Source organism: Macrobrachium rosenbergii, chromosome 56, assembly GCF_040412425.1.
Source record: "Macrobrachium rosenbergii isolate ZJJX-2024 chromosome 56, ASM4041242v1, whole genome shotgun sequence".
Lineage (NCBI taxonomy): Eukaryota > Metazoa > Arthropoda > Malacostraca > Decapoda > Palaemonidae > Macrobrachium > Macrobrachium rosenbergii.
In genome coordinates, this window is record NC_089796.1 from 16232155 (window position 1) to 16258872 (window position 26718).

General features: G+C 37.2%; 1 long non-coding RNA gene across 1 annotated transcript in view; it reads left to right on the forward strand.

Moving 5' to 3' along the window:
* LOC136836725 (uncharacterized) overlaps positions 1 to 26718 on the forward strand; it is a 275318-nt gene that overhangs the window by 3080 nt on the left and 245520 nt on the right. Inside the window, exon 2 of the long non-coding RNA XR_010852459.1 lies at positions 22218 to 22249. This is a non-coding gene — a long non-coding RNA (uncharacterized lncRNA). The remainder of the gene's footprint in view (positions 1 to 22217; positions 22250 to 26718) is intronic.

A 26718-nucleotide genomic window follows, 5' to 3' on the forward strand; every position in this document is an offset into this window, starting at 1 on the left:
GTATATTATGGGTGGTGGAAAAAATTCGCAAAATACTGAGATGCTTCCTAATCTTGCGTAGGGTGCTGCAACTTACCTGATGTTAGGGATTTCACCATGCTCCTGAGTCCCACACCTATCGTGACTTTCGGTGCCTAAGTCATGGTGAAAAGGCTGTTGCTTGATGTCATCTAACCAAGGGTAGTGGGTCCAACCTAACCTAGGGCACATTAAATCATTGAGAAGTAATGTGTTTTGATACCATAATTAATTGTCACCCTTTGTCTTTATTTCCAAGGGGGAATGAGCAACCTCTGGCCTCCCCCTAACTTACCATTATTTTAAAACTGTTTTTTCCCACATGGGATTTTTAGCATGTTAAGCAGACATTCCCAATGGATTTGGGTGCCCAATTCATCAAAATGAAGTGAAAAACCTCGAATCCATTTAAAATCAAATAATTACTAAATACTATACAATTTCAGAAATTGTTTACCTCCAAATATGTCTTTCTTTCTGGTTACAGACTTTTCAGTACTTAGGACACTTGACCAAGCCTATAGACACTTTTTTTTTTAAAGGTGCAATGAAGCTATGATATTTCTTTACTTGAAATATTCTTAAAAGTTAGTACAGTAAAACAATCACCAGACTTTCATTGTTAATGTAACATAAGTGGTACATTGGGTCATACAGTAAGGCCAAATAATAGGAAATTAATATTGCCTAGTGGAAAAATCATGAATAAAATATCAGTGGTTGTTTCAAGAAAATGCTGGTGAAGCATTTATCACTGGTTGATGATAGTTATGGTAACATACAAAAGATAGGCACAAGGCAGCACATCAGACTGAACAAGACGTGAAGAGGTATCCAGATTAATATTACTGCATACATGACAAGGAAGTTAAAATTTCTGTATCTTATAAATGACTCCGTAAATATACATTGCTCTTACTACAAAACCCTTGTCGTAAATACTTCACACAAACTTGTTCTTCTTACTGGTGGTGGACTCGGGCTTTGGGTAATCACCTTCACATGCCTTTGCCACTGCTTTAGTTTTCCTTTAACTAGCAATACTGTGAAGACATGCCTCTTGCGTTCTCCACCATGGCTGTTAGTGAAGTTTTCTTAAGTAGTGTTTCTGTGATTGACTGGTTTATGATTGTGGCTTCTTGTGTACGTGTTTTGAATTATAGTGCTTGGTATTCATCTTTTCCTCACAAGACTTGTCAGTGTGGATACACTGGATGTGAAAATGTGTCATCCTTTGACCCCGTACTTGTTGTGTAGAGGTCAGGGGTGTTTCTGTTTTGGTCTCCTTCCCAGTAGGAGAGCTATGGTTTGAGGAGGGAGAGGTGAAGAAGGTACCACCAGTGTTATCTGAGGGAAATATACTACTGGTATCTCCTCTTCACCCTTCTGTTCCTACTTTGTACCTTAATGCCCCTCCTATTTCAGCATCAACCCATCCCTTTCTTCAAAGGGTGACAAAACTGCATGTGCTGTGTGTAGGTGTAAGGTGGGGGAGTCTCCTTGCCTGCCTTTGTGCCTGCTGCCTTGGTCTCTGTAAGTGTATCTCGTAAGATGACCCCCAAGAGACAAAGGAGCTGTTACTCTCTATGTGGCCTTCCCAAGGCAGTCATAATGAACTTTCTTTGTTTATTTTGAGTGGCCATTTGGTGATGGCTCAAGGCTCATATTAAGACCCAATTGTTTGTTTTGGCTTCCTTACAAGCTTTGACTCCTGAACCTTTTGATGTTATTTTGTGGCTACTGTGTCAATTCCTTCTGCTGTCCCTTCAGGAATGTCTGCTTTTTCTGTGAATGTTGGCAAGGCTGAGGTGGAGATGATCCAGGTTTGAGGGAGATAGAAGACTTGCATTGTCCTCCTCCTTTCCATCATCCTCTTCCTCATTTTCTCATCATCATCTGCTTCCTCCTCTTGTACGTGCAGAAGCATAAGAAAAGGGCTAAGAAAGCAGCCCATCTGCAAGAAGGTAATGCAATTTCCTTGGTACCATTACCCCTCTGATGGCCATGATGGAAGTGCTAATAGCCATTTGCTGGGGCTGGTGGTCATGGGCGAGACAAGTGGTTAGGTGCGAGAGGTTACTGTTGACTATTCTCCACTCTGTAAGTCTGCTCATAACTTATTTTGCTCTGTTCACTTGTACTGTATTGCCTTATAGGGAAAGGAGAACCAATCCTGACCCTCCCTATGATTGCACTTCCTTCAAAGTGAGTAGGGAAGAGTTTGCACTTCCATGGACTTCTTGCCTTTCAGCTCTCCAGAACTTTCACTGTCAGTTCCGGGATATTCTTGGTTTTAGCCTTCAGACCATCTTGGGGATGGCTTTAACCCAATCTGTAGCACCAACCCAGTCTGCTTGACTAGCTTGGATTGTGCATGGCCAGTTTTTACCTCAACCCATGCACCACTTAATGCTGCATCAACCCTTGCACAACTGGTGTGGGTCGACACAGGGCAGGCAATGTTCACTCGTGTTTGCTGTGTGTGGGTGGTAGGCTAACCTGGGTGGTTCTGTTCCAGTGGCATGACATGACGGTATTGAAGGTGATCACATGCAATGATCACATTGGCCTGGGCAGTCATTGCAATCCAGAAGTGGAGTTGGATTTACATGTCTCCCTCTGCTTCAGTGGAGCCCCTAGGTTGCCTTATCACAGGTTCTACTAGAACTAGCAATCCTTTGCTCATAGAGCCCGTACAGGCCAGGCTATTTTTGTGAGGTAAGCTCATTCAAGAGTGCAGCACTCTTGGGGAGGCATCCAGAATGACTCCTAGACACTTGATGTTTTCTGTTGGGTGGACTTAAGGTTCCTACTTGCGGAAGATGCACTGGATGAGGTCATTTCTCTGATCTCCAGACCAGAGAACTCACTCCTCTAGTCACACTCCCAAGCTGCTTTCCTTCCTTTGACACACAGCAGAAGTACTGTGCTCTGGGGATGGCTGAGCCCTGCCCTCTACAGGTGGTCCCATCATTCTGAGATATGATGAAATACTTTGGAGGGCAAGAATTTTTTTTTATCCCAAGCAGTAGCCATGCTTTGTTTCAGGTTATATTGTGGTTGGACCTATAGCTAAACACAATGGCAAACTGCCTTTGCAGGCTAAATGTCTTCTCAGGAAAAAGTGAAGTTCAGGAAGATATTGGTGTTGTGTGTGTGAAGGGCATTGACTCATGAGCTAACCTGATTCTGAAAAGGAGAGATATTGTCCTTAGTCATTTTTCATGATATGTTTCCCCAGAAAGTGGTGTTGCATTGCAAAAGGATTTGGGCTGGGGTACCTCTTTACTCTCTTTGAAGAGTAAGATCGAAATGGCAGTAAAGAAGAGGAGAATTGACACCAAGGACTCCTTTATGCATCATGCAGTGTCCTCTAAGTATCTTCAGGACTCAAGAAGGTCACTATAAACTCTGAAAGGGGTTAGGCCTCTATTGAAGCCAGGTTAGATCCCTAGCAACCTTTTTTTTCTTTGGATGTGGTCAGGATTCATCCCACCCTCTTTCACCCCATCCCTAGCTAGTCCTCAAGTAGGAAGGGAGGAAAATGAAATAAGAAGGGAGGAGGTCTGAGATCAGCATTCCTCCTCTCCTGCTGCTGTCAGTTTTGGGGGTTGCATGTTGGGCAGCAAGGGAGCATCAGAGAGCGAAACAGTGGGTCGTCACAATCTGATCCCATCCACAGTTCCTGACTCACTGAAATCTGCTCTGTTGATGAAAATGCAAACAATACTGGAGAAGCATGTGTTAGGAGTCGTGAGCTGGCCTTCCCTTTTGAGGGAACCCAAGTCCTCCCTTTTTCCTAGTGTGAAGTGACAACAAGCTACACTTATGATGTCTCCTTAGGCATCACATATGTTAGGGTAAACAGAAAGTTACAGGAGTGATCTGTGACCTGGGAACTAACATTTCCAGGTGGTAAATCTGAGACATTTCCTCCCTTCTATTTATAAAGTCTCCATTTAAAGATGTATATAGGTTTCTGTCATCATAGGAACAGGGGTAAAATTTTAGACGAATTGTGCTTTATCCAATTTTTTTTTGCTTAGATACACCAACCCAAACTCTTTTATTTAAAATCTCACTTCTAACCACCTTTCAAATACCCTGCTGCCAAAGGAAAAATGAAGCTGCACGAAGTATGCCCGGGTGACTACCAGTAAAGCCGCATGAGAGACCAACCAGATTAGAAAATCTTGTTTCCAAGCTTTAATGATTGATCCAGCTTCGAAGCGTGCTCGAAGAATATTTATTAAAAGGTTTTCGTTATGTAGCGTATGTCCAGAAAAAAATGCAAATTATTTTATGTTGATTTTTTATAAAAGAAAATGTCTTAGAATGTGTAGATACTGTGTATATAATTATATATATATATATATAATGTATGTATGCAGTATATATATATATATATATATATATATATATATATATATATATATATATATATATATATATATATATATATATAATATATATATATTATATATATATATATATATATAGTGTATGTAATTCTAATATACACAGTGTATGTAATTCTAATAGCCTGTACCCTCTTAACTTCTCAATTCTTTGCACTTTTTTGGATATACTTGTAACTACGAAGCCATGACATCCAAACGCAGGAAATTGAAGCGATGTGTGATTGCCGGTCACGGAGCGAACCGCGTCACCATAACCACAAGGAGGTCGTTGTCGACCTGACCACGAGGAAGGATAAAAAGTCTTATTACCTCTCGCATACATACATATACCTGTCGTTTCAGTATATTTATTAGAGCTGGAATAGACCCATCTCACCATCATAGCCAAGTGGGCAATCGTTTTTATTGCTTTTAGGCTGAAAGTATATGTAGAATCTACTGGTCACTTTTACCAGACAGATATGTAATTCTAATAACCACAATGCCCTCTTAACTTCTCCAAATTCTTCACTTTTTTGGATATACTTGTAACTACAAAGCCATAACATCCAAACAGCAAAAAGTGAAGAGACGTGTGTTGCCAGTCATGGGAGACAAACCTGCGTCACCATAATATACATATATTATATATAGAGTGCTACTTATTCTTATGATAAGATTTTGAGCTTTGATTTTGGGACGAGTTTGTTAGCCCCTTTCCAGTTGCTTCCCTAAAACCATTACCCAATATGTCTTATATTATGGCTTGAGTAGTTATTAATAATGACTCTGTATTACGATATTCGAAGTTTTCCATTATGCCATTGCACATCCTTATCTAAATCCATGGTCTTTGGAACTGGCGAGGCGAGAATAGTCTGGGCTGCCAGTTACAACAGAAACACGGTTGATGGCAACAGCAGTATCCTGATGAATTATGTTGTACAATGAATCTCAAAAATATACAGCCCAAGTACCTAACATAGCGTTTTAAACCAACTACCCTAGATTTTTTTTTTTTACAAAAAAAAAAAAATGGAGCAGTTCTGTCAAAAAGTGTTATTATGTGAATCACTGTCAATTTTATAATTCATGTTAATGCTGTGAGAAAGCTCTGTCATCTGTCACATATTTCGATTTCCCTTTTAAAACATTTTTCTTTATATTCCAAAGAGTTTCGTTCAGCTCCGAAGCTGTTATTATGCAAGATCTTGTACTGCGGAAATTAATTTCTTTTCCAACTTAATTGAATAAGAAGCTTCTAGGCGTAATTAATGTATTTTACGTAACGTAAAAAAATTCTTCGGGGCTATTAGGTAGTGATGAAAGGGAGATGGCTTGGACATATCCTTTGCACAACACCGAGAATAGTTCATGTTAGTGTCATCTGGGTTCCTGTGGGCGCCAGAAGAGTTGGAAGATCTAGACCTACTTAGAGAAGAACTGTGAGAAGGGAGAATGGAGTTTCGTGGAAGATAAAGCACAGGAAAGACATGAGAGGAGGAATTTCATATGGGCCATTTGTGTCACACGGTGTTTGAGGTGATAATAATGATGGTGTACACATATACTTCCGTAATAATTATACTAATTCAGAGATAATTTCAGTTATCGCTGCATTGACTGACACTTCTTTGCAACAATGACTTAATTTACCGTTCATATATAAATAATGCTTTTTTTCTTCTCCAAATTAAGATTAAATTTGAAACAAGCGAGCAGCTATGATTGTTACTAAAGCCCGGGTTGTGAGAACTATGAAGTCTTCCCGGAGTCGTGTTGCAGCCTTACCAATTTTAATGATTAGATCCGATTCATTTTTTTTTAACATCTGGGCAAAAGCATATTGCTGTTATTCGGGAACAAAGTAACAGTTAATCAATTGTTTTATGGGAAAATGATAAAGCTAGCAATTTTTAGTCTTCTTTAACGTGCTTTTTTCCCATTTTTTTATGGGGTAAGCACGATACCTTCTTTTGAAGGACTTTGATTTGGCTTTGGGGTAGACTTTGTAGTCTCGATCGGCTGCCCTACCTGTCATCGCTTGGACCCCGGTAGCGTATGTACATGTATTTTACCAGTCACCAGCGCCCTTTCTCCCAGCAGCGAAGAGTCGTTATTGTTTAGCGTTAGTCTTACTGGAAATGGCATCGGCACGTGGCAGCATAGAGACGATCGACGATATGTTGTGTCACTGTTTGCTAGTTTTTCGTTGAGCGGCCGAGACTTTGAAAACAATGAGAACCCCATAGTTATGAGGTTTATATTTGCTCGAGAGGTTTTGACTTTGGAGAAGGGCATTGGACTGGCAATCTCAGTATAAAATCCTAACTAAAATTCGTATGTAGAGCATTCTGAAGCTATCCTTTAGTGGGAGTGTACTGTACATGTGCAGTCGTTATTGAAAAATTAATTATATATGTGTGTGTATATATATATATATATATATATATATATATATATATATATATATATATATATATATATGTGTGTGTGTGTGTGTGTGTGTGTGTGTGTGTGTGTTTACGTGGGTAAGCTTATGTGAAATTATCTTTGCATTATTTCTGTTAAGTGGAACCTACCTGTATCTCAACGTTGTCATTTTTCGTGTTTTCACTTTTGTAAAGTTTCGAAGCCAGATCAATGAAATTATCTAACAATGGACGCCGATCTCCATTATTTTTATTGATTGTGTTTCTCTTCCCAAGGCTAAGTATTTAATTTCTGTTCAACTGTTCACTGGAAATGAAAATTACATTTGCCAAACGCAACATGAATCCGACGTTTGAAATGAAAGTATGAAGCCCGAAAATATGTAATGAATTACCTAGAACGCTTTTTTTCTCTCTCTCATATTCATCAAGGAAGTAATTGGCGGCCTTGATGTAGAAGAGTTCGTCTTTTTATTCTAGAAAGAGCGGATGTTGGGTTTCATCCAATGCTACGAAACCATCCAGCTCCTGGAACCATCAGCAAGCGAGTATTTTGGGCCGGTTCCCTCATTTCGGGTGAGCATTAGCCCTTCCTTCACGTACACAAAGCTTCTTTGTTGGGGACAAAAGCTCCTTTCTTCGTCACATACTTGCCACTTCGCCAATAGCCAATTATGGTCACTGTGGGGAGTCTAGCCGTGGCAGCCGTCCAATCAACGTCTGGACAGCCAAGTTCTCCTGTGAATAGTGTTTTGTTTCACGTATTTAATTCTGGTTATTTCTGATTAGTAGTGGCCGAGATCGTAGTGAAATTTACTTGTATTTTTTAAGTATTTTTCTCATTCCAAGCATCCCCCCCAAAAAAAAAAGAATCTTGGCTTGGTAAAATAGATAACATAGGTAAAACGTTCGAACTGTCAGGAAAATATTAAAATCACTATTTTTTACAACTTTGTGATACAAATCAGCAAAAGTTTCCTCAAAAGTGAATCAGTTTGATTATGTTCCCTACATTTTCAAGAAATCTTTGGAACAATTCTGCTGTGTTATACACTAGGCAAAGGATTGCATGAACAGTGAGAAAAACTAAAATTGTTATCAGTATATGAAGTTTCAGCCAGACTAAAAAAGTTTTGTACAAAGCAGGTAAGGAATTTACATGTAACCATTTTAAAAGTATCAAATTAAGATTTATTTGACCGTTGGTATGAGTAGTTTTCGTGCTCAAATGGCGTAAAAAAAACATCGCAATTGGTGTTGCTATTAGCGATAAAACACCACCTTGCAAATACACGTTGTATTGTGTGTATAGAATCTACTGATCAATTCCCACCTGTTAATCCAGGAAACTAATCGGTTACATTTTTTGGGTATGCTTGTCAGACACCAGTAATCCAGGGATTACAGACACCAGTCAGGTAGGAGAGCTGAAACTTAATTTGTACGTGAATTCGGCTTCTTGTTGTAGGTGGAATTTTTGGCCAAAAATCAACCATTTTAGATTTGGACATTATGGTATTCAGTCATAGGTAGATGGTCCGGCTGGTGTGTCCTGAAATAATAATTTGATCGCCCCCTAAAACTTAGCCATGACAATTTCCCAAACACCAGAATTTCGAGTCAATAGCCAAAAAAGTGATGTATTTGAGTTTCCCTTGTTACTGCCACTCTCCCCTTCCCCCATCTCTCTCTCTCTCTCTCTCTCTCTCTCTCTCTCTCTCTCTCTCTCTCTCTCTCTCTCTCTCTCTCTCACTCTCTCACAGTTTCTTACATTCAACATTTGCTGTCACTGAAAACCCCCGTCTAGCTTTGGGGCAAGTAAAACCCAGCACAAGAAAATTCTTAGATCATGTACAGAAGAGGTGTACAAAGTGATCATAAAGAAATAAACTTCCTCTATTCCTGATGGGTAAACCACACGGGGAAGAATTAAAACTTTAACAACAAAAAAAGTGTGACTTGGATGCTGTTTCGTTTATCTTATGACATTTCAGAAAACTGTTATATTTGGCTTTCATGAAAGTTCCCGGGCACAACTGCATCTTACCTCTTCGTCTTAAAAGTTTCCTGTGAGTTCCCGGACTTTGGGGGATTGTTGGTAAGGATTTTGATTAAAAAGGGCAGATAGTGTGAAGGAAGAAAAGTATTGAGACCTTTATTTTATCATCATCTTTATCATCATCATTAATCCCCTAGAGTGATATGCAACTCAAGCGACCCATTGGAATTCCGCTATTCACATCCTCCCTGAGCTTTCACTTCCATGAATCTCCCCTCATCTTTATCCTCCCGTCTCCTAATTCTTATTCAAGTAGGTCTGGGTCATATAACTCTGTTGGTGTCATACGTCTTTTTACTCTTTGGATTTGTGCTTCGTTGTGATACAAGTCGCTTGCAATAGGCTACTTAGGTATATTAGAAATTTCAGTAACGTTACCTAATGCTTATTTATTTTTGATCGACTGGCGTCTTGCATTTCCGTACCGTTACCAATACACATCAGTGTGTATTGGTCACCACTTGTATAAGAAACTTGGCTTATGGAATTGTGAATCTGGAATAGACGTTTGAGATTGTTAGAGCTAACGTATGTCATCAGTTATAAATATGTAACGTTTGAAAATGTAGGCGAATGCGTGGAAATGCATACATATAAATACAAACCCATATTTTCTTTGTATTCGTACACATACTGTATTTATTTTTATTACTGAAATTGTGGTTGTTGGCCAGGTTCTCATAAAAGCTGAATTAGAGCGAACACTATGAATCCTCTTTCCAAGCAGTTGAATTAGAATACGTGCAAATTGGTAATAGAAATGTAACATTTATCCAGGTCTTGCATTAAAACCTGGTTGATTGTGTTTGTGACGGTTTGTTTCTGTTTATCTCTGTTGGAATTCGATTAACATCGTTTTTATGTCTGGAAAGTATTCAGCTCATTCGTGGGTATCTGTAATTTTGTTTGGCAATTCAAAGAACAAAACAGGGAAACAAGGTACACTGAAGGACCTCTATATATATGTATATATTATATATATATATATATATATATATATATATATATATATATATATATATGTATATATATATATATATATATATATATATATATATATATATATATATATATATATATATATATATATATATATTACATTTATTTCGAATCTACTGGTCACTTTTTACCTGATACGCATGTAGTTTCATTAACCACAATGCCATGTATGTAGGTATGCATATATGCATATACTTATGTATGTTTGAATATAAAATTCAGGCCAAAGGCCAAGCGCTGGGACCTATGAGGTCATTCAACGCTGAGTGAATTGAGAGTAAAGAAGATTTAAGCAGTGCAACATGAGGAAAACCTCGCAGTTGCAGTATGAAACAATTATTTTGAGTGTGGAAAGTGATATGGAAGAAATATGATATGAACGGATGTACAGTAAAAGGAATGAAATGGGTTGCAGCTAGTGGCTGAAGTGACGCTGCACTGACGGCACTACTCCCCTACGGTGTACGTATGTGTGTGTACGAGACCTCAGGCTTTAGTGGTGATGACACTCGCCTGGGCAACGAGAGAGCCAGTGTCCGATGACTGGGAAAGGCAGAGGTATTGGTACGTTCTTTGAAATTCTTTATGCCTTTGTTGGCCTTGGCCGGGAATTAACCAGGTGGGATAGGACATGAGACCGCATCAAAAAATATTGCTTAAAAAGGGGGGGGATTGTTATAATTTTCTTGAGCTACTTCTATATATGTGTATATATATATACACATACATATGTATATATGTGTGTTGCAATATACATATAAGATATATATATATATATATATATATATATATATATATATATATATATATATATATATATATATATATCTTATATATGTATATTGTGTGTGTGTGTGTGTGTGTTGTTATAATTTTCTTGAGCTAATATACATATATAAGATACATGTATATATATATATATATATATATATATATATATATATGTATGTATGTATATATATCTGTGTGGGTAATTTGTTGATGCACTTATTTGGGGATGCCCTACTTAATGATATCTGCAATACTCATTGTATTCCCATATGAATGCAGCGTAAAAATCTGAACGCAGTAAGGGCTCCTTGTTTTTTTAATAAAATATACATAGATGTGTTCATATTTTTGAACTTCATCTGATACATGCGCTCAACGAGATATAAAACTTTTCTAACCGAAGGATTGTAGCGAACAGTCACAATTGAAACCTAGAGAAAACCCGTGATTGAATTTTCAAACAATAAGCAAGACTGGGCGTCAATCAGAGTGCGACAAATTCCCCCAGGGAACGAATTCCATTTGTCCCGTCTATTTTGAAAGGTACCACCGATATTCATTGTTCTTTGAGAGGCTCGCGTCCCCAGATGCACTCTCTCTCTCTCTCTCTCTCTCTCTCTCTCTCTCTCTCTGTTTCCTCTTTCTCCAATCTTAGTACATTTGCAAGCAAAGCCTGTCTCCCTCTTTTGTAGTTGTGTCCTGATGTAGCGCGACGAAGAGCTGCTAAAAGCACTGCCGAGAGCAAATGCCTGAAAGTCAAAGTGGAGAGAGAGAGAGAGAGAGAGAGAGAGCGCGGTGTGATGGCAAGGATGGGGCAGATGCCCCGGGAATCTGTGCCTGGGTTGCCTTCTAATTGAAGTGTGTTTTTCTTCCTCAAAGAATAAAAGCCTCAGAAAGTGAGGAGAAAGATGAGACGTGGGGGGTGGGATGGAAGATTAAGAAGAAGAAAAAGGAGGAAGAAGATTGAAAGAGGAGAAAGTGTTTGCAGAAATGCAAAAGAAAAGTAAGAGATAGCCACCTGTAAATTTGAAAACGAAAGGTGGCTTGTGAATGTTAAAAATGTACTGAGACCGATAATTAAATCCGTAAATAAGATGAAAATGTTGTCCGAGTAATAAATGATTTGATCTCCAATCGCATACGAATTGAGGTAAATCGGAAAATTGATTCGATAGATGTGCAAAATGATCAAAAGTGTCTCGCGCAAAACTATTGGTTTTAAAGGCAATTCTTTACTGAGAACAACTCTGAACACTTTACGTTGGGCTGAGTAGCATAAGAGCTGAATTCTCCTGTTGTTTATAGTAAGAAGGATGGAGAAAAATGTTAAAGAAACTTTCAAAAGCACCTTAGTAACTCCAGGAAGCAGTAGGAATTTGATTTACTTTTGTTATTTTGTAGCAAACAGGACAGACTTCAACAGGCCGTTCATTGTCTGGAGTGCATTCATTCTTGACGTGTACCTCTTTGGGGATGCTTTACACTCCAGCCATATATTAATGCTTGGACTTCGTACTGTCGCCTTTAAAGATCCTAGGTTTCTTACTGAGTACTCAGTAATTTTGCCTGTTAGGAGACATTCATTAATTTAAGTTTTTTTTTTGTTTATCAGCAAAAAAGTATGTTAAACTTATCACCTTTTCGCAAGTAGCGCTAGGTACGCTATGCATCCTACTTCGTTTGCATACGTTATGGTAGACCATACTCTTCGGGCCACGTCTAATTGCATTCACTCTGGAAAAAAATTAAGTGTGTTCCGTTCTGTGAATGTTGCTCTCCCCGTACTGACAGATTTTGGAACTACAGTGTTGAGCGGTACATTTCTTTCCATCTCCCTGCTCTCCCTGTCTTTTCCCATCTTCCATTCTTTTCTGCTTTTTTTCTCCTTCATTCCCCCTTTTTCTCCTTTCTTACTCTTGGACTAGATAAGTGCACAGGATTGCCGATCGCATTGAGCTATTGATCGACATTAAAAAATTGCAACAAATTACGTGAAAACCACTACCATTGGCAAGAGCAGAATTGATACGAACACTGGCCTGGTATAATTTCATTCATCGAAAGTTTCGAGGAGGGCTTGTTAACAATGAGGAATAGTAAGATGGGCTTTTTCATATATATACCACAAGGGTGACTAGCCGCTGAGCCCATTTATGGCCAAAGTTAAGATTAACTACTGTAACGTAAATCCTAACTCTTGCGGAAATCCCAACTCTCTCTCTCTCTCTCTCTCTCTCTCTCTCTCTCTCTCTCTCTCTCTCTCTCTCTCTCTCTATATATATATATATATATATATATATATATATATATATATATATATATATATATATATATATATATATATATATGTATATATGTATATATATATATATATATATATATATATATATATATATATATATATATATATATATATATATATATGCGCTAACTGATTCTTTCAATATCTCTTGGTTGACCTACAAAAACTTATTATTATATGTTCTCGTTTCGTATTTAAGCTGTAACAAAAACAGATTTCTGATTGTAAAACTTTGTTGAACAATTTTTACTGTCTGCACCATAAGTAAGAGCCATTCCTGGCATATGGCCAACTTAATTTAGAACAACAACTTGTAGAACATTGCTTTTGAGGAATACAGTTTGTTTTTTAACCTCGGAATTTACGAAGGGAGTTTAATAACAAAATTTTTGGCTCTGTTTGGAAGTACTTCTTTTTTGAAAACAAACTGCTTTCCAATGTGATCCTCAAGGCTTGGAATACTTTCGAGGCAAAGTGTACTAGAACAGTTTGTTAAATTATGAATCAACATCAGCTCTCTAGTCTTAACATATACATATATTGTTAGCTAAGACTACAGAGCTGATGTTGATTCATAATTTAACAACCCGTTCTAGTTCACTTTGCCTCGAAAGTATTCCAAGCCTTGAGGATCACATTGGAAAGCAGTTTGTTTTTAAAAAAAGAAGTACTTCCAAACAGAGCCAAAAAAATTTAGTTAATAAACTCCCTTCGTAAATTCCGAGGTTAAAAAACGAACCGTATTCCTCAAAAGCAATGTTCTACAAGTTGCTGTTCTAAATCAAGTTGGCCATATGCCAGGAATGGCTCTTACTTATGGTGCAGACAGTAAAAATTGTTCAACAAAGTTTTACAATCAGAAATCTGTTTTTTGTTACAGCTTAAATACGAAACGAGAACATATAATACTAAGTTTTTGTCGGTTAACCAAGAGATATTGGAAAGAACCAGTTAGCGTATATCTACAGAGAGAGAGAGAGAGAGAGAGAGAGAGAGTTGGGATTTCTGCAAGAGTTAGGATTTACGTTACTGTAGTTAATCTTAACTTTGGCCATAAATGGGCTCAGCGGCTAGTCACCCTTGTGGTATATATATGAAAAAGCCCATCTTACTATTCCTCATTGTTAACAAGCCCTCCTCGAAACTTTCGATGAATGAAATTATACCAGGCCAGTGTTCGTATCAATTCTGTTCTTGCCAACGCTGGTGATTTTCACGTAATTTGATGCAATTTTTTAATGTCGATCAATAGCTCTATGCGACAGGCAGCCCTGTGCACTTATCTAGTCCAAGAGTAAGGAAAAGGAGGCAAGGAAGGAAAAAAAGGGGGAATGAAGAAGGAGAGAACCGGAAAAGAGTGAAAGAAGGGAAAAGACAGAGAAAGTCTGCTACCCCTTTAGTATCAGAATTGTAAGCAGTCTTATTTCTACATATAAAATCCTGTTTCCTTTTGACTGGCCAATATAAACAATTTTGACATGCTGAGCTGTTATATTTAGATGTCGATCACTCACCTTTTATGGTTTTCGGACATCATTGTGCTTCATGACTGCTCCAAAATCGTAAGGTCTAGTACAAGCTCTCAATATCGCTGATTCAGAGTTGATACCAGTGAGATGATCACCTTGACATTTATTCAAAGAAATACGATCATTATGTGTTTCTTGATTATAATTTTTTCTACGGGTTATTCAGAATTATTCGAGCTATTTGAGAACAATGAAGGATGGTTAGTGTACTCCCAGATTCATCGTGGATTAATGTTTTGTGGGAGAAGGTTTCATTTTTTTTTTTTTTTTTTTACATTGTCGAGAAATCCTCTGTTCGTGGGCAGTTATGAAGAATAATAAAGCTGCTGCCTTTGAGAAATAACATTAGACGCAATATTTTGTGGTAACACTTAGTCTCACTTGAGTTATTAAACGCTGATGTAGTTATTCTGACAGTTCAAAAGGAGCCGTTCAGAATCCTGTTACTGCATGTAGGTCTATAGTTTACATTTGCGCACAAGCTGTTAGTGTAATTAAAAAGAGCTGGAGAAAGGAGAGAGGAAGTGGGACCAGGTTTACAGATATTGCTGTAACTTATTTTTTTAATGTTATTCTAGACGTGAGTATCGTCTTAAGCTACAACAAAGAATCATGGCTGTTTTTCTTGTATGAATCTGCAAGTACCACCTGTTAGCCTTGCGGTTCTCAGTAGGACTTTCTGGTTTAAGTTGCTAGTACCGTGGCCCTCTCTGTCTCAGTCGAATAACCACCAATTACATAATTCACTTATAAACTAGGCAAAGGCACTATATTTGATTTAAAGAAAAGTGTCCAAAGTGTTGCAGCTCGCTTGGCATTAGAACTCGATTCTTACACTCCGGTAGGGGGGTAGCGCCGTCAGTGCACCTCATGCGGTGCACTGTAGGCATTACTTAAGGTTCTTTGCAGCGTGCCTTCGGCCACTAGCTGCAACCCCTTTCGTTCCTTCTACTGTACCTCCTTTCATATTCTCTTTTTTCCATCTTATTTTCCACCCTCTCCTAACAATTGATTCATAGTGCAACTGCGAGGTTTTCCTCCTGTTACACCTTTCAGCCTTTTACTGTCAAATTCCTTTCAGTGCTGAATGATTCCATAGGTCCCAGTGCTTGGCCTTTGACCTAAATTGTATATTCATTTCAGTTCCGATTCTTACACTGATGTGGGACATAACTGAACCATTTGAATACGAAGACTTGTACACACATATATATCCAAGAAGCAAGCACGTGTAAGGTAGATGTGAGTAGGCTAATGCTTAGCGTGTATTGTGGTTTCTTCTCGCTACTGATGAGCTTCTTGTGTAGGTATAAGAAGAGGATTATGCATTTTTATACCTACATGGAAAGTTCATCATGAGTGTGCCGGCAAAGATATTGAGCAGTCATGGAGACTTGCACACTCTTGCCTAATCTCTGACCCACTTTTCACCAAACCAGCAACTCTCCCATTTGTATGTTCTGACACGCGCCTCAGTTTTATCACAAAAGCTTGTAATCGCTCTAACAAATTGCCTTCGCCCTATACAAACTGGCCCTCCGGAATGATGTTGATTTTAATTGTATTTTATTTTGCGTTTGGTTTTATGCTTTGTCCTTAGAAAATAATTGTATAATAACTGCTTAAAATAATAGAATACGTTCGTTAAACCATCCTTTTTTCCCCACATTAATTAGGTCTCTACCTTTTTCTCCCTTTTTCGTGGCATTTCCTTAATCCAGTGGAGAGATAGTGGGGGCGCGACGCTAACAACACTTCACTTCATTTCGCCTGAGCATTTTTATATCTTTTGTTCCTTTTCCGGATAATGCGGAAACCTCGATTATCCTGCGGAATATGACGTTAATACGATTTTCGTATTCATTGCATGGGATTTCACGGGATTAAAAAGAAAGCGCAAATATTGTTACAGAGAATGAAGGATAATCATATGGAAATTGAATCAGTTTTCATTGGTTTCACGGAAATTCGTTATAGAAAAATGCACGAATTTAATATATATATATTTTTGGTGTCAGTGAGTATTTCTGTGAATGCTCTGTCGTAACACGGCGGCGAATTGTCATTTTGGGTTTTGACTTCCTTGCCTTCGTGGAATGTTTATAACAGAGTGGAGTTTTTATAGGTATTTGTGATTTGTATGACTGTTAATAGGGCGATGTCCGCGGTAGTTGTGACGCCAGTTTGTAATAAATCAGTCGATCAGTCCAACATATATGCATTTTGATGTAATGTAAATGGATAATCTTTGTAAAGGAAAAACATGAAAATGCCATTTTCACTCGGTCGATATTTTAAAGTTTTTGTTGTCCTAATTCCTGTTGGAAAAGCAACGACAACGTTGGTAATGCTGACGCGTGAAATGTAAATAATCGTGCATATGAATATACGCAAAAGCGAAAAAGTTAAATAGATGATCCGTAACTGCCAGTTGTCTTCAGAAACTCACGGTTCATTTCGAAAGCAGACTTAATTAGGTTATTGTCTTGACGATTATTATTATTATTATTATTATTATTATTATTATTATTATCTGGAGTAAAAGCACAACAAGTTATTAAATACTGAATTACATTTGTGGGTCATATCGGTTTTTATCCCAGGCCTTTCATGTGAGAGAGATGGCACTTGCAACTAGGCCACAAATATAAAAGGAATTGAAACCTAAGTACTTACACTTATTACCAATATTATTATTGGTAGTAGCAGTATTTATAATTTATATGATCATGACAGTATTGCGGAAAGATTGACAAATCATTGCCACTTTCTCAAATAGGGTGAAAATACCGGGTACCTATTGGTATTTAAACTACAAAGATTTTACTCCAGTTAACGGAACTGCATAACGTACTGAAATATTGATTAAGCAAGCAGATGCGTATAAAAACCTCAGTATTCGTTGGTAGTTTTATAGGTGTTAGCCAAGACATTTTCTTTCAAATGTCTACATACAAATAAGTTTTTGTCAAATGGGCTGCAATGAGGGATATCTAGGAAAGCTCGACTCTGGAATATTCTTTGCGTATTTAAAACATGTGAAGTGTCACCAGACACTAAAATGACCTGATATTACGTCAAACAGTCCTGATTTAATAGGCAAGAATATTTATATTCAATATTTAAAAATTAGCATAAAGATTAAAGTTATATTACGTCAAACATTCCTGATTTAACAGGCAAGAATATTTATATTCAATATTTAAAAATTAGCATAAAGATTAAAGTTTGGCTGAAAGCCGGTTAACATGCAATAAGGCCAAGTAGTGCAGTCAGTGCATTTCACGTGGTGCACTGTAGGCATTACGTAAGGGTCTTTGCAGCATCCATTCAGCCTCTAGCTGCAACCTCTTTCATTCCTTTTACTGTACCTCCATTCATATTCCTTCTTCCATCTGACTTTCCATCATATCTAACAATTGTTTCATTGTGCAAGTGCGAATTTTTCCCCCTGTTACACCTTTCAGACCTTCTGTCAGTTTCCTTTTCAGCGCTGAATGACCTCATAGTTCCCAGAACTTAGCCTTTGGCTTAAATTCTATATTCTGTTCATGTAACAATATATATATATATATATATATATATATATATATATATATATATATATATATATATATATATATATATATATATATATATGGGTAATTGTACATATTTATTGTATATATCATCATCTTAAGCAAGCAGAAGAAAAAAAAAAAGAAACCCTCGTATGTTTACGATATAATTTTAGAAATAGTAACTAACAGCTGTTAATCTGTGAGTAAATAGAATTCAATATTCAGACTGAGAGGGAGCTAGATTTCATTTAGAAATTTACGATTAGCCAATTAAAAGTTTTTGATTGCTTTGCATCAAAAATTGCGATCGTACCCCTAGCACAAGGACTCAAGTCACCTGCACATGCCCGTAAAGTTAGAGAAAACAAATAAAAATGTGTGTGATGGATAGAGATATAAACAACTGTGATAAGGAAATAACTGAATATGTCCAGGAAACTGAGAAATAATTAGTAGTATGGAAAATATGATGATTTTAAAAACCTAGAAATGGAAGTCACTGAGCGTAATAAAAAAAATAGAAAAAGTGAATGATAAGTTAGCAATAAAATAAATGAGAGGAGAGGGAATTAAGCACTAAATGACATTTAGCACATGAAAAGACTACTTATTTGGGGATTACCATAATATCTTAAAGGTTTGGGTTCCGTAGGCAGATAGTGCCGTGCTCCGAGTCCTTAAGGTTCTTTGTAGCTTCCCCTCTGCCACTAGCTGCAACCCCTTTCATTCCCTTTGGCGCACCACTGTTCATATTCTCTGTCTTCCATCTTACTTTCTACGGTTTCTTAACAGTTGTTTCACCGTACAGCTGCGAGATTTTCCTCCAGTTACACCTTTCAGACCTCTTTACTCTCAATTTCCCTTTCAGCGTTGAATGACTTATAGGTCCCAGTGCTTGTCCTTTGGCCTAAATTTTTATTTCATTCCCTCAAGGTTTTGGCGGTATCTTCCTGGGTGGGGTACCCACCCTATTACATCTTGACCCTGACCCTGACCCTGTACGACAGAGAAGATTGTAAACAACAAACGCCTAAAACCTGAAGGAGCTTGGTGTGAATTGTAGTGAGTCACAGTAAGGCCTGAAAGCCAAGTTAGGAATACAGTGGCAAAAATTGATCGAATTAAAATTTGAACGTTTCTTCGAATATAAAGAGATACCTTCCGTTGTCAGTGTAGGTATTTTAACAGGTAACATTTTACTACACACACTCGCAAACACTCAAATGCCGGTTCAGTGTTACGGGCTGATGACACACAATGTCAGTATTACGGGAAATTTGAGATAGCAGACCCCATTTTACTGTGACTGGGCACTTTCTTTATTGAAATTTGCCATTCATGATTATATATAGTGAAACAGTAAATAAAAATAAGTATAAACCTTAACAACGAATAGAAGGTATTCCAACTTCTTTTATGGTATGTTTTGTCAGGATCATTGAATTGTTGCCATATCCTTATTGCAAAGATAAGATAAAAATTATAAAACTAAATATATGGTTGAACTAGGAACTGCAGATAATTTAGCGTTGATGAACTTGTCATTTCGAAAATTCTACTGTAGCTTATATAGGCGAGCAAAAAAATTTATTCGCCATTATTTCGTAGATCATTTAAACTTATATGATAGGCAAGTTTACTTTTATTCGAAGTCCAGTTTACATTTCCTGCTGTGACCTTTGTAACTTATTTCCGAAGAGCAACAAGACGGTAAGAAAACTTTTGCCTTTAGAAATGACAGGGCTGCAACAGGTTGTAGGGAGTTCGAGGAAAGTTAAGAGGGTAATTGACGCAGATCATCCATACTTCTTCAAGTTACCTCATAAGAAGTCCCTTTGAAAGATGTATAGCGCGATGATTGTCTGTTGAGTTGCTTTGAAGATTTTTAAGCGTGGGTGTATGTAAATTAATTATAAATGAGTTATTTTTATATTTTCATATTTTATATCATTTTTATTGTTGTAGGAGGAAGCTCAGAACACCTCTCAGAATGAAAATGTTAAAATAATGTTCCTATAGTCATTATGATTTAGACTGGGGAATTAGCAAATAAGAAAACATAGCGAAAAATACATGAACATCACTCGGTATAATTATATCGAAGCTCAAAGAATTCTTTCGGATTAGTTTATATCAGCAGAAAGAGCAGAAAATTCCTTGTGAAATTTTCGGAAAATTTTTTAAAAATCCAAAATATAAAATTAGCCAATCCTCTTGCCCTAAACTCAGGTAGATGAAGAAGCCACCATGTCAGTATTTCCAGTTAGATGTAGAATGATATATGAGAGTAATGTACCCGTATCGTCAAAAATGGCAGTAAAGTTAAGTCTTGACGCCAAGCCCCTATCCTAGGGACGTTACTTAACGAAGTTGGAATTGAGGCAATATAATTTTGTTTAGAGACAAATTGGCCATTAGGAATGGAGGCTGAGTTCCCTCTGGACTATGGCAAGCCATCACATATGTGATACGTTGATTTTTAATGTCTAGATGTAGTATAAAAACCACAGCTTGATAATGAAAGATTTATTTTTCTGTATGCAGAGTCAATTAAGCCTCTTTACTTCTCGTAGTCATCTGAATTGCACCCCCTTTTCACCAGCCTACAGTCTTCCAGTCTTTGCGAAAGACTGACTCTTCTCAAAACACTCTGATCTGATTTTTGCGAACGCTAACCTTTTTGTCATCTCCCGTGGGGGTTCATGCCATCAGTGCACCTCACATGGTGCACTGTAGGGATTACTAAAAGGTGTATGCTCTCACTTTTTAGCCTTTCACTTCACCACTAATCCCTCTTCCTTTCTTCAGTTTTTCTGTCTACCCTCTCTAGTTATTGATTTTAGTACAACTGTGGGCTTTTGGCTGAGTTCTGCCTTTAGATCCTTGTACCTCATCTTTGTTTTCTGGTTTGCTTTATCTTGCTGTCCAACCACTCCAACTCCCTCTTTCCATTGTCTGAAGCGCTGGATGGCAAAAGTGACCCAGTACTTGTCTTGTCAGCCTAAATTTCATATGTCAAATGTCATCCTAATTACATCTGCAGATCCCCACATTTCTCACATGTTCAATCCATCCAACCAGTTTCATTGTTTTTATACTTTAATGCATCTTGGATATGTAAAATTATGCTATGTGAAGTACACATAGGAAACCCTTAGATTTAGACTCGTATTCCATTGAATTAACCATAGGTTTTTTAAAAGTGCCTCTACGTAATCTTGGGAGAGCTCAGTGGCTAGGTTCATAAATTTACCTGCTTACATTTTGATCATGCGAAGGTTTGCTATGCAGAGAACAGCAAATCAAATACCTCAGTATAAGTTGATGTGAATTCACCATGCTTTCTTCATAAATATGAATTTCTCTAAATTATCATGAGGCGAGCCTTGCAAAAAATCTAATGGTTTGCGTTTGAAGGTTGTAAAGGTTTTGCTATGCATATTACAGCACAGAAATGTTTAAATTAACTCGTTAGTTTTTTTACAGATCTGAATACCTTTGAATAATCATGATGGAAATTCAAATGTGAGGTTTAAATAACAATGGAGAGAGCTCAAGGTCGTGCATCAGGCATTCTAGAAAAATGGTAAAAAAGAATAAACTGGATCTGTGTCTGGACCTAGTTCCATCTCAACGTGTACCACGCCTTCCTTGGCCCTGTGCCTAACCCTCTGCTAATTTCCTTTAATACAAATACAGTTGAACTTCGTTGGAAGAAGTATTGATTGCAATGATTGATATCAGTATAGTCACCTGAGTATTCAGATGGTATAATAACGTTTTTGGAAATCATGCCATATAATAATATAATTTCATTAGAATATATTATCTCCGTCCCATAAGTATACGTGGATTTTATTTTTGGGGGTAGGGGCGACCATGGTTTGAAGTTTCGTTCCCTTCAAAATATGACGGTAATGCAATAGAGGGGTGAGACAGAAAGTCCCAACCCTAGGGATGTTACGTAACGTACCGAAGCTCGGATGTATTTAACTTCAATCTGTACGCATATGTAAGTGCCAGTGATGAGAGAGACTTGAGGATGGGAAGTTTAAAATGTAGCATTCATTATTCAAAGTACAAAAAAGTAAATGTCATTACTTTCTTTAAGTAGAGATTACTGATGGGGGAATTTTATTTGTTCCAGAGTACCTGCGAATCCAGTGTACATGGAGAACTGTAAGTGTTGAATAGCCCTCCCTTTTTTTTTCCTTCAGTTTTCTCAAGTATTGTATTTGAATTTTACCCTTTAGTACATATTTTACGGTCCTTCTGTTGTTTCTCCTTAACTGCTTATCAGAAATTTTATTGTGTTGTTTTCCTGTTATTTCTGCCTCGTTGACTGTTTTGCCTTCCATTCAATGTTTTATGTAAATGTTTTACCATGCACTTATATCGCAAACGTTATTGTTATGTTTTTCCTAAGTATATATGTCAGTTCTCTGATTTTTAGCCATTTTCGCATTTATTCGTTTGTAAAGCTTTCATTTTTTCGACAAGTATTCACTTGCCACCATTATTCTGATCATTATTGCGCGAATGTACTCACTCGGTTGTTTTGAGTAGCAAATTAAGCATATTTTTTGAAGAGGGGAATCCAGATAATGTATTCGAGATTAGTAGCTTAATTTCATGGGTTGGAATAAGCAGTGGTGTTAATCACAGGCATTTATAACTCTGTAACAGTTCCGTGAAACGACTTAGTGGTTGAATAGAAATAATCTTTTTAATATTTTCTTGTAATTCTGAAGACCTTTTAGGTGAAATAGACCGCAGTTATTTTGTGTTGCGTAACCCCCAAAACACTAGTTCCTTGTTTTTTATGTGAAGGAATCAGTTATTTCCTTTCCTCTTTTTAATATACCAGTTCTTTCTCTTTTTCTTTTCTTTGTATCAAAGTATATATCTGTAGTCGGTCCTTTTGTGTGTGTCATTTTGTCTCTGAAACCCACGACTTTACAGCTCACTTATGCATGGGTCGATTGTTGTGGCATTAATGGTCCGGAAAATTGTGAATTTAATGCTACCAATCTGAAAAAAAAGTAAGAAATAAAGGGGAAACTATCCGTCCTGTTATGAATTCAAAGGAGTTCGTTCAGAAATCATTCGTGTCGTTCATTGGCATTCCTGTCTTCCTGTGAGACGTATGGGAACTGACTAGGACATAAATTGCCCTTCGGGAGGGGAAAAACCTTGCCCATACAAACTACACGTCCTCGAAAGAAAAATTAACTGCGCCTTTTCATTTGTCGTTCAAGATTGTACTATAGAAGGGAGTAGGAGATGTAAAGGGCGCTCTTTATAACTAGTAAAATTTAATGTATATAATGTAAGTTATGTAACTTGATGTAGTGTATCTACGCATATATAAATTTTAAATTCTTCTTATTTTCATGTAGATAATTTATAATAGATCCCTATTTCCACATAAGTTCTAAGCAAATCCGAAAAATCAAGTTTTTAATGACTTACATCAGAATTCATGAAAATTATGGCCGCCAAATAGAGAGAAGTCTTGGGCTGGTTTGGACTTGTGATGAGAATAGATGAGAGCAGTTAGTCATAAAGTAGTAGATAAGGGAGTAGGATTCGGACGTTTGAAAGAAAATGGTAATGAGTCTGTTGAGGTTTATGATTTTATGTTTAATTATTCCTAATTATTCTTAGTGTGCAGTTTAAGGAACATAGTTTCATAGGAAGGAGAGAAGCAATTATAACGTGTAAAAGACTGGTTGTCAGTGATAGTGATGAAAGACAACGGGTCATTGCGTTACAATTTAAGTAAAATATTAAGGTTACAATTTTTGTAAAATATTGAGGTAGTATCACTGATGATATGAGAGACATTTTTTATCACGTATTGTAAGTTTACTTTTAGGAAATAATTAATTTTCTGCGCCTAGGACCTTGATTGTGTGACGCCAGTTGAATGTTTTGCATTCAATCCTTTGCTTAAAGCCAACAGTTGCATTCGAAAAATTATTATTGACGAGGTATGGTCGCCTGTAGCTGCAAAAATTGTAGAAGTAGATGGAATTAAAATTTGGTATTTTCAAATGCTGATATCAGATGGGCGTGGTCAAATTCACGGGAATCCGTTGTGAGACATTATATTAGGAGTTTCTGAATGACGTTTAGAGGATGGCAGTGAGTGCAAAATGAAAATGAATCCGCTCGATGGCATTTGTGAATGGTTACTACCTAATCTTACTCAGTATCAATGCGGTAGTGTCTAATACTCTACAATGTAATGGGACAGAATTGGATCTCTCTTGCAGATGTCAGTGAGGTTTAGAAATTTTCGTTCGTTTAATAGCACCCATATCGTGGTAAACTATTATAATAAGTCTGTTATGTAAACTATGCCCCCAAATATGGAGCTGTCGTAAACCATTGAAGCGTGAACATAATATAAAACAAGTAAAAAATTGCGCCGGAGTTCTTCGGCGCAATCGAGTTTTCTGTACATCGTATAATGCTGTATAAAACTATCAGCTACGACCTCCCAAGTGACAAGTCGCTCAGTTACTCACCAGATACGTTGGAGTGAGTTTGCGTCGCACACCTCCAGAAAGCGCTGCCAGACGCACGAAACATTGCTAACCTTAAACTCAAATAAAATAAAAACTACTGAAGCCAGAGGGTTGTTTGATGATTGGAGGGTGGATGATCAACATACCAATTTGCAGTCCTCTGGCCTCAGTAGTTTTTAAGATCTGAGGGCGGACTGACAGACAAAGCCGTCACAAGTTTTCTTTTACAGAAAACTAAAATTAAACTTTAATACTTTATAACAGTAGTTATGCTATTGATTAATGTTTTACAGTAGAAATTTCCTTCGTCCAGATAATGAAGTATCAGAGTAATAGTGCTCAGTGTAGAAAACACACTTGGAAAGTCGGAGGAAGGAGTGGAACAAGAATGTTGCCTTCTGACACCGGAAAATACAAATATTTTGAGCATTTTCATGTTTCAATGAGTATAGTTAAATGTCCAATATCTGCTTTCAAAATCTAATATCTTCCTAAAATCAGAGTATAAAGAATGAAACTGGCATATGGAAAAGAACTTTTAGAATCGCAGGAACTGCCTCATGCTCTTCTGTTCTGTTAGTGGCATTGTCACTTTACCTCTGGTATTCTCTTATCATTCTGCTGGGCGACTGTCCCTGTACTTGACCACATAGTCGTAGTGAAGGAAATTTTTAAGGAAGGATAGAAAGTAAATATGCATATTCAATAACTACATCCTTGCTATGAATATTATTACCAGTTGGTATCGGAAAATATTTTTTTTAGCCACCTTAGCGCTCATAATAATGGGGACATCACAATCTCTGGAGGATAGTTGTTTATGGTTGAGAAAGACCCAGAATCTGGTGCTTTTCGACAGAAACCAGTGTAGGAATCTTTTAAAATCCAATTCAGCAGTTGAGGCTGTGGCATATATCACAAGATTAACATAACCTAACCTAATTTAATAGTTCATTTTTTTTTATCAATGAATGCATTTCATGAAATGTTCGTTTTGTCTAGGAGTTAACTGTTCCAGCAACGCTGGATTCCTGGTATATTTCAAACAGAAATTCTCATATTTAGGGCACTTTGAAGGACATTGTGAAATCGTTGTTAAACTATCTAATGATAGTAATAAACATAATAAAAACTTCGATAATGGTGTATCAGGTCTTTGGCACTGCCAAATTTGGCACCTGTAAAGGCCTAACTGCAAGATCCAAAGACTAGTCAATTATCAGCCGGCTTGTACTCAGGGCCAGAGTCTCTGTTGTTGCGGGAAGGTTGCGAAGGGTCATGGTGGACTGAATGATTCTTGTGTATGCCGTGAGCGGGGGTGCTCAGTAAATCCATTCAGTTATCATTCATTCCTTCAGTACTCTCCGTCACAGCGAAAATGACCTGGCCTAACCCACTCTGGGGATTCTCGGATCTTTTAACAGTCATCGCTATGGCTCTTTGTCGGTTGCATCAGTCCCATGTAAGGTTTGTTCCAAGTTCATTTACTGGCTTTTTGTTCTTGACAAATCTGGGGCTCTAGTTCTACGCAAAGTGTTTCTCTTACTTTTTCCCGCAGAGGTGTATGGTATGAAATGGCACTTATATAATTAGGCATTATTTATTCAAATAATAGGAAAAATCTCAAAAACCACAGCTGATGCAATAAAAGCAATGTATTTGTAAAAGTTTGCTGTGGTGAAACAAGTTTTGTGTGTGTGTGTGTGTGTGTGTGTGTGTGTGTGTGTGAGAGAGAGAGAGGTGTAAAGTATGTATGATTTTTTACTTGCCTCAGTCCTGGTGCATCCATAAGAAACAAACAGGTGAATAACGAAGTGTACTGTAAAACGCTTTGACTATTTATGTGTATATATATATATATATATATATATATATATATATATATATATATATATATATATATATATATATATATATAGGCTTATATATACAGTACATAATTAATTTATTTATATATATGAACACGATTTTGCATGCCGTCTTCCATCTTGGCCCATCTGCTCTCACCATAATAGAATTAAGTAAAGTGGATGTACTCTGGTCCAAACTTCGTAGAAATACGTAAGGTCCTTGGGTTCGGGACTTACTGCCTCAACCTTCTCTTATATTACCGCC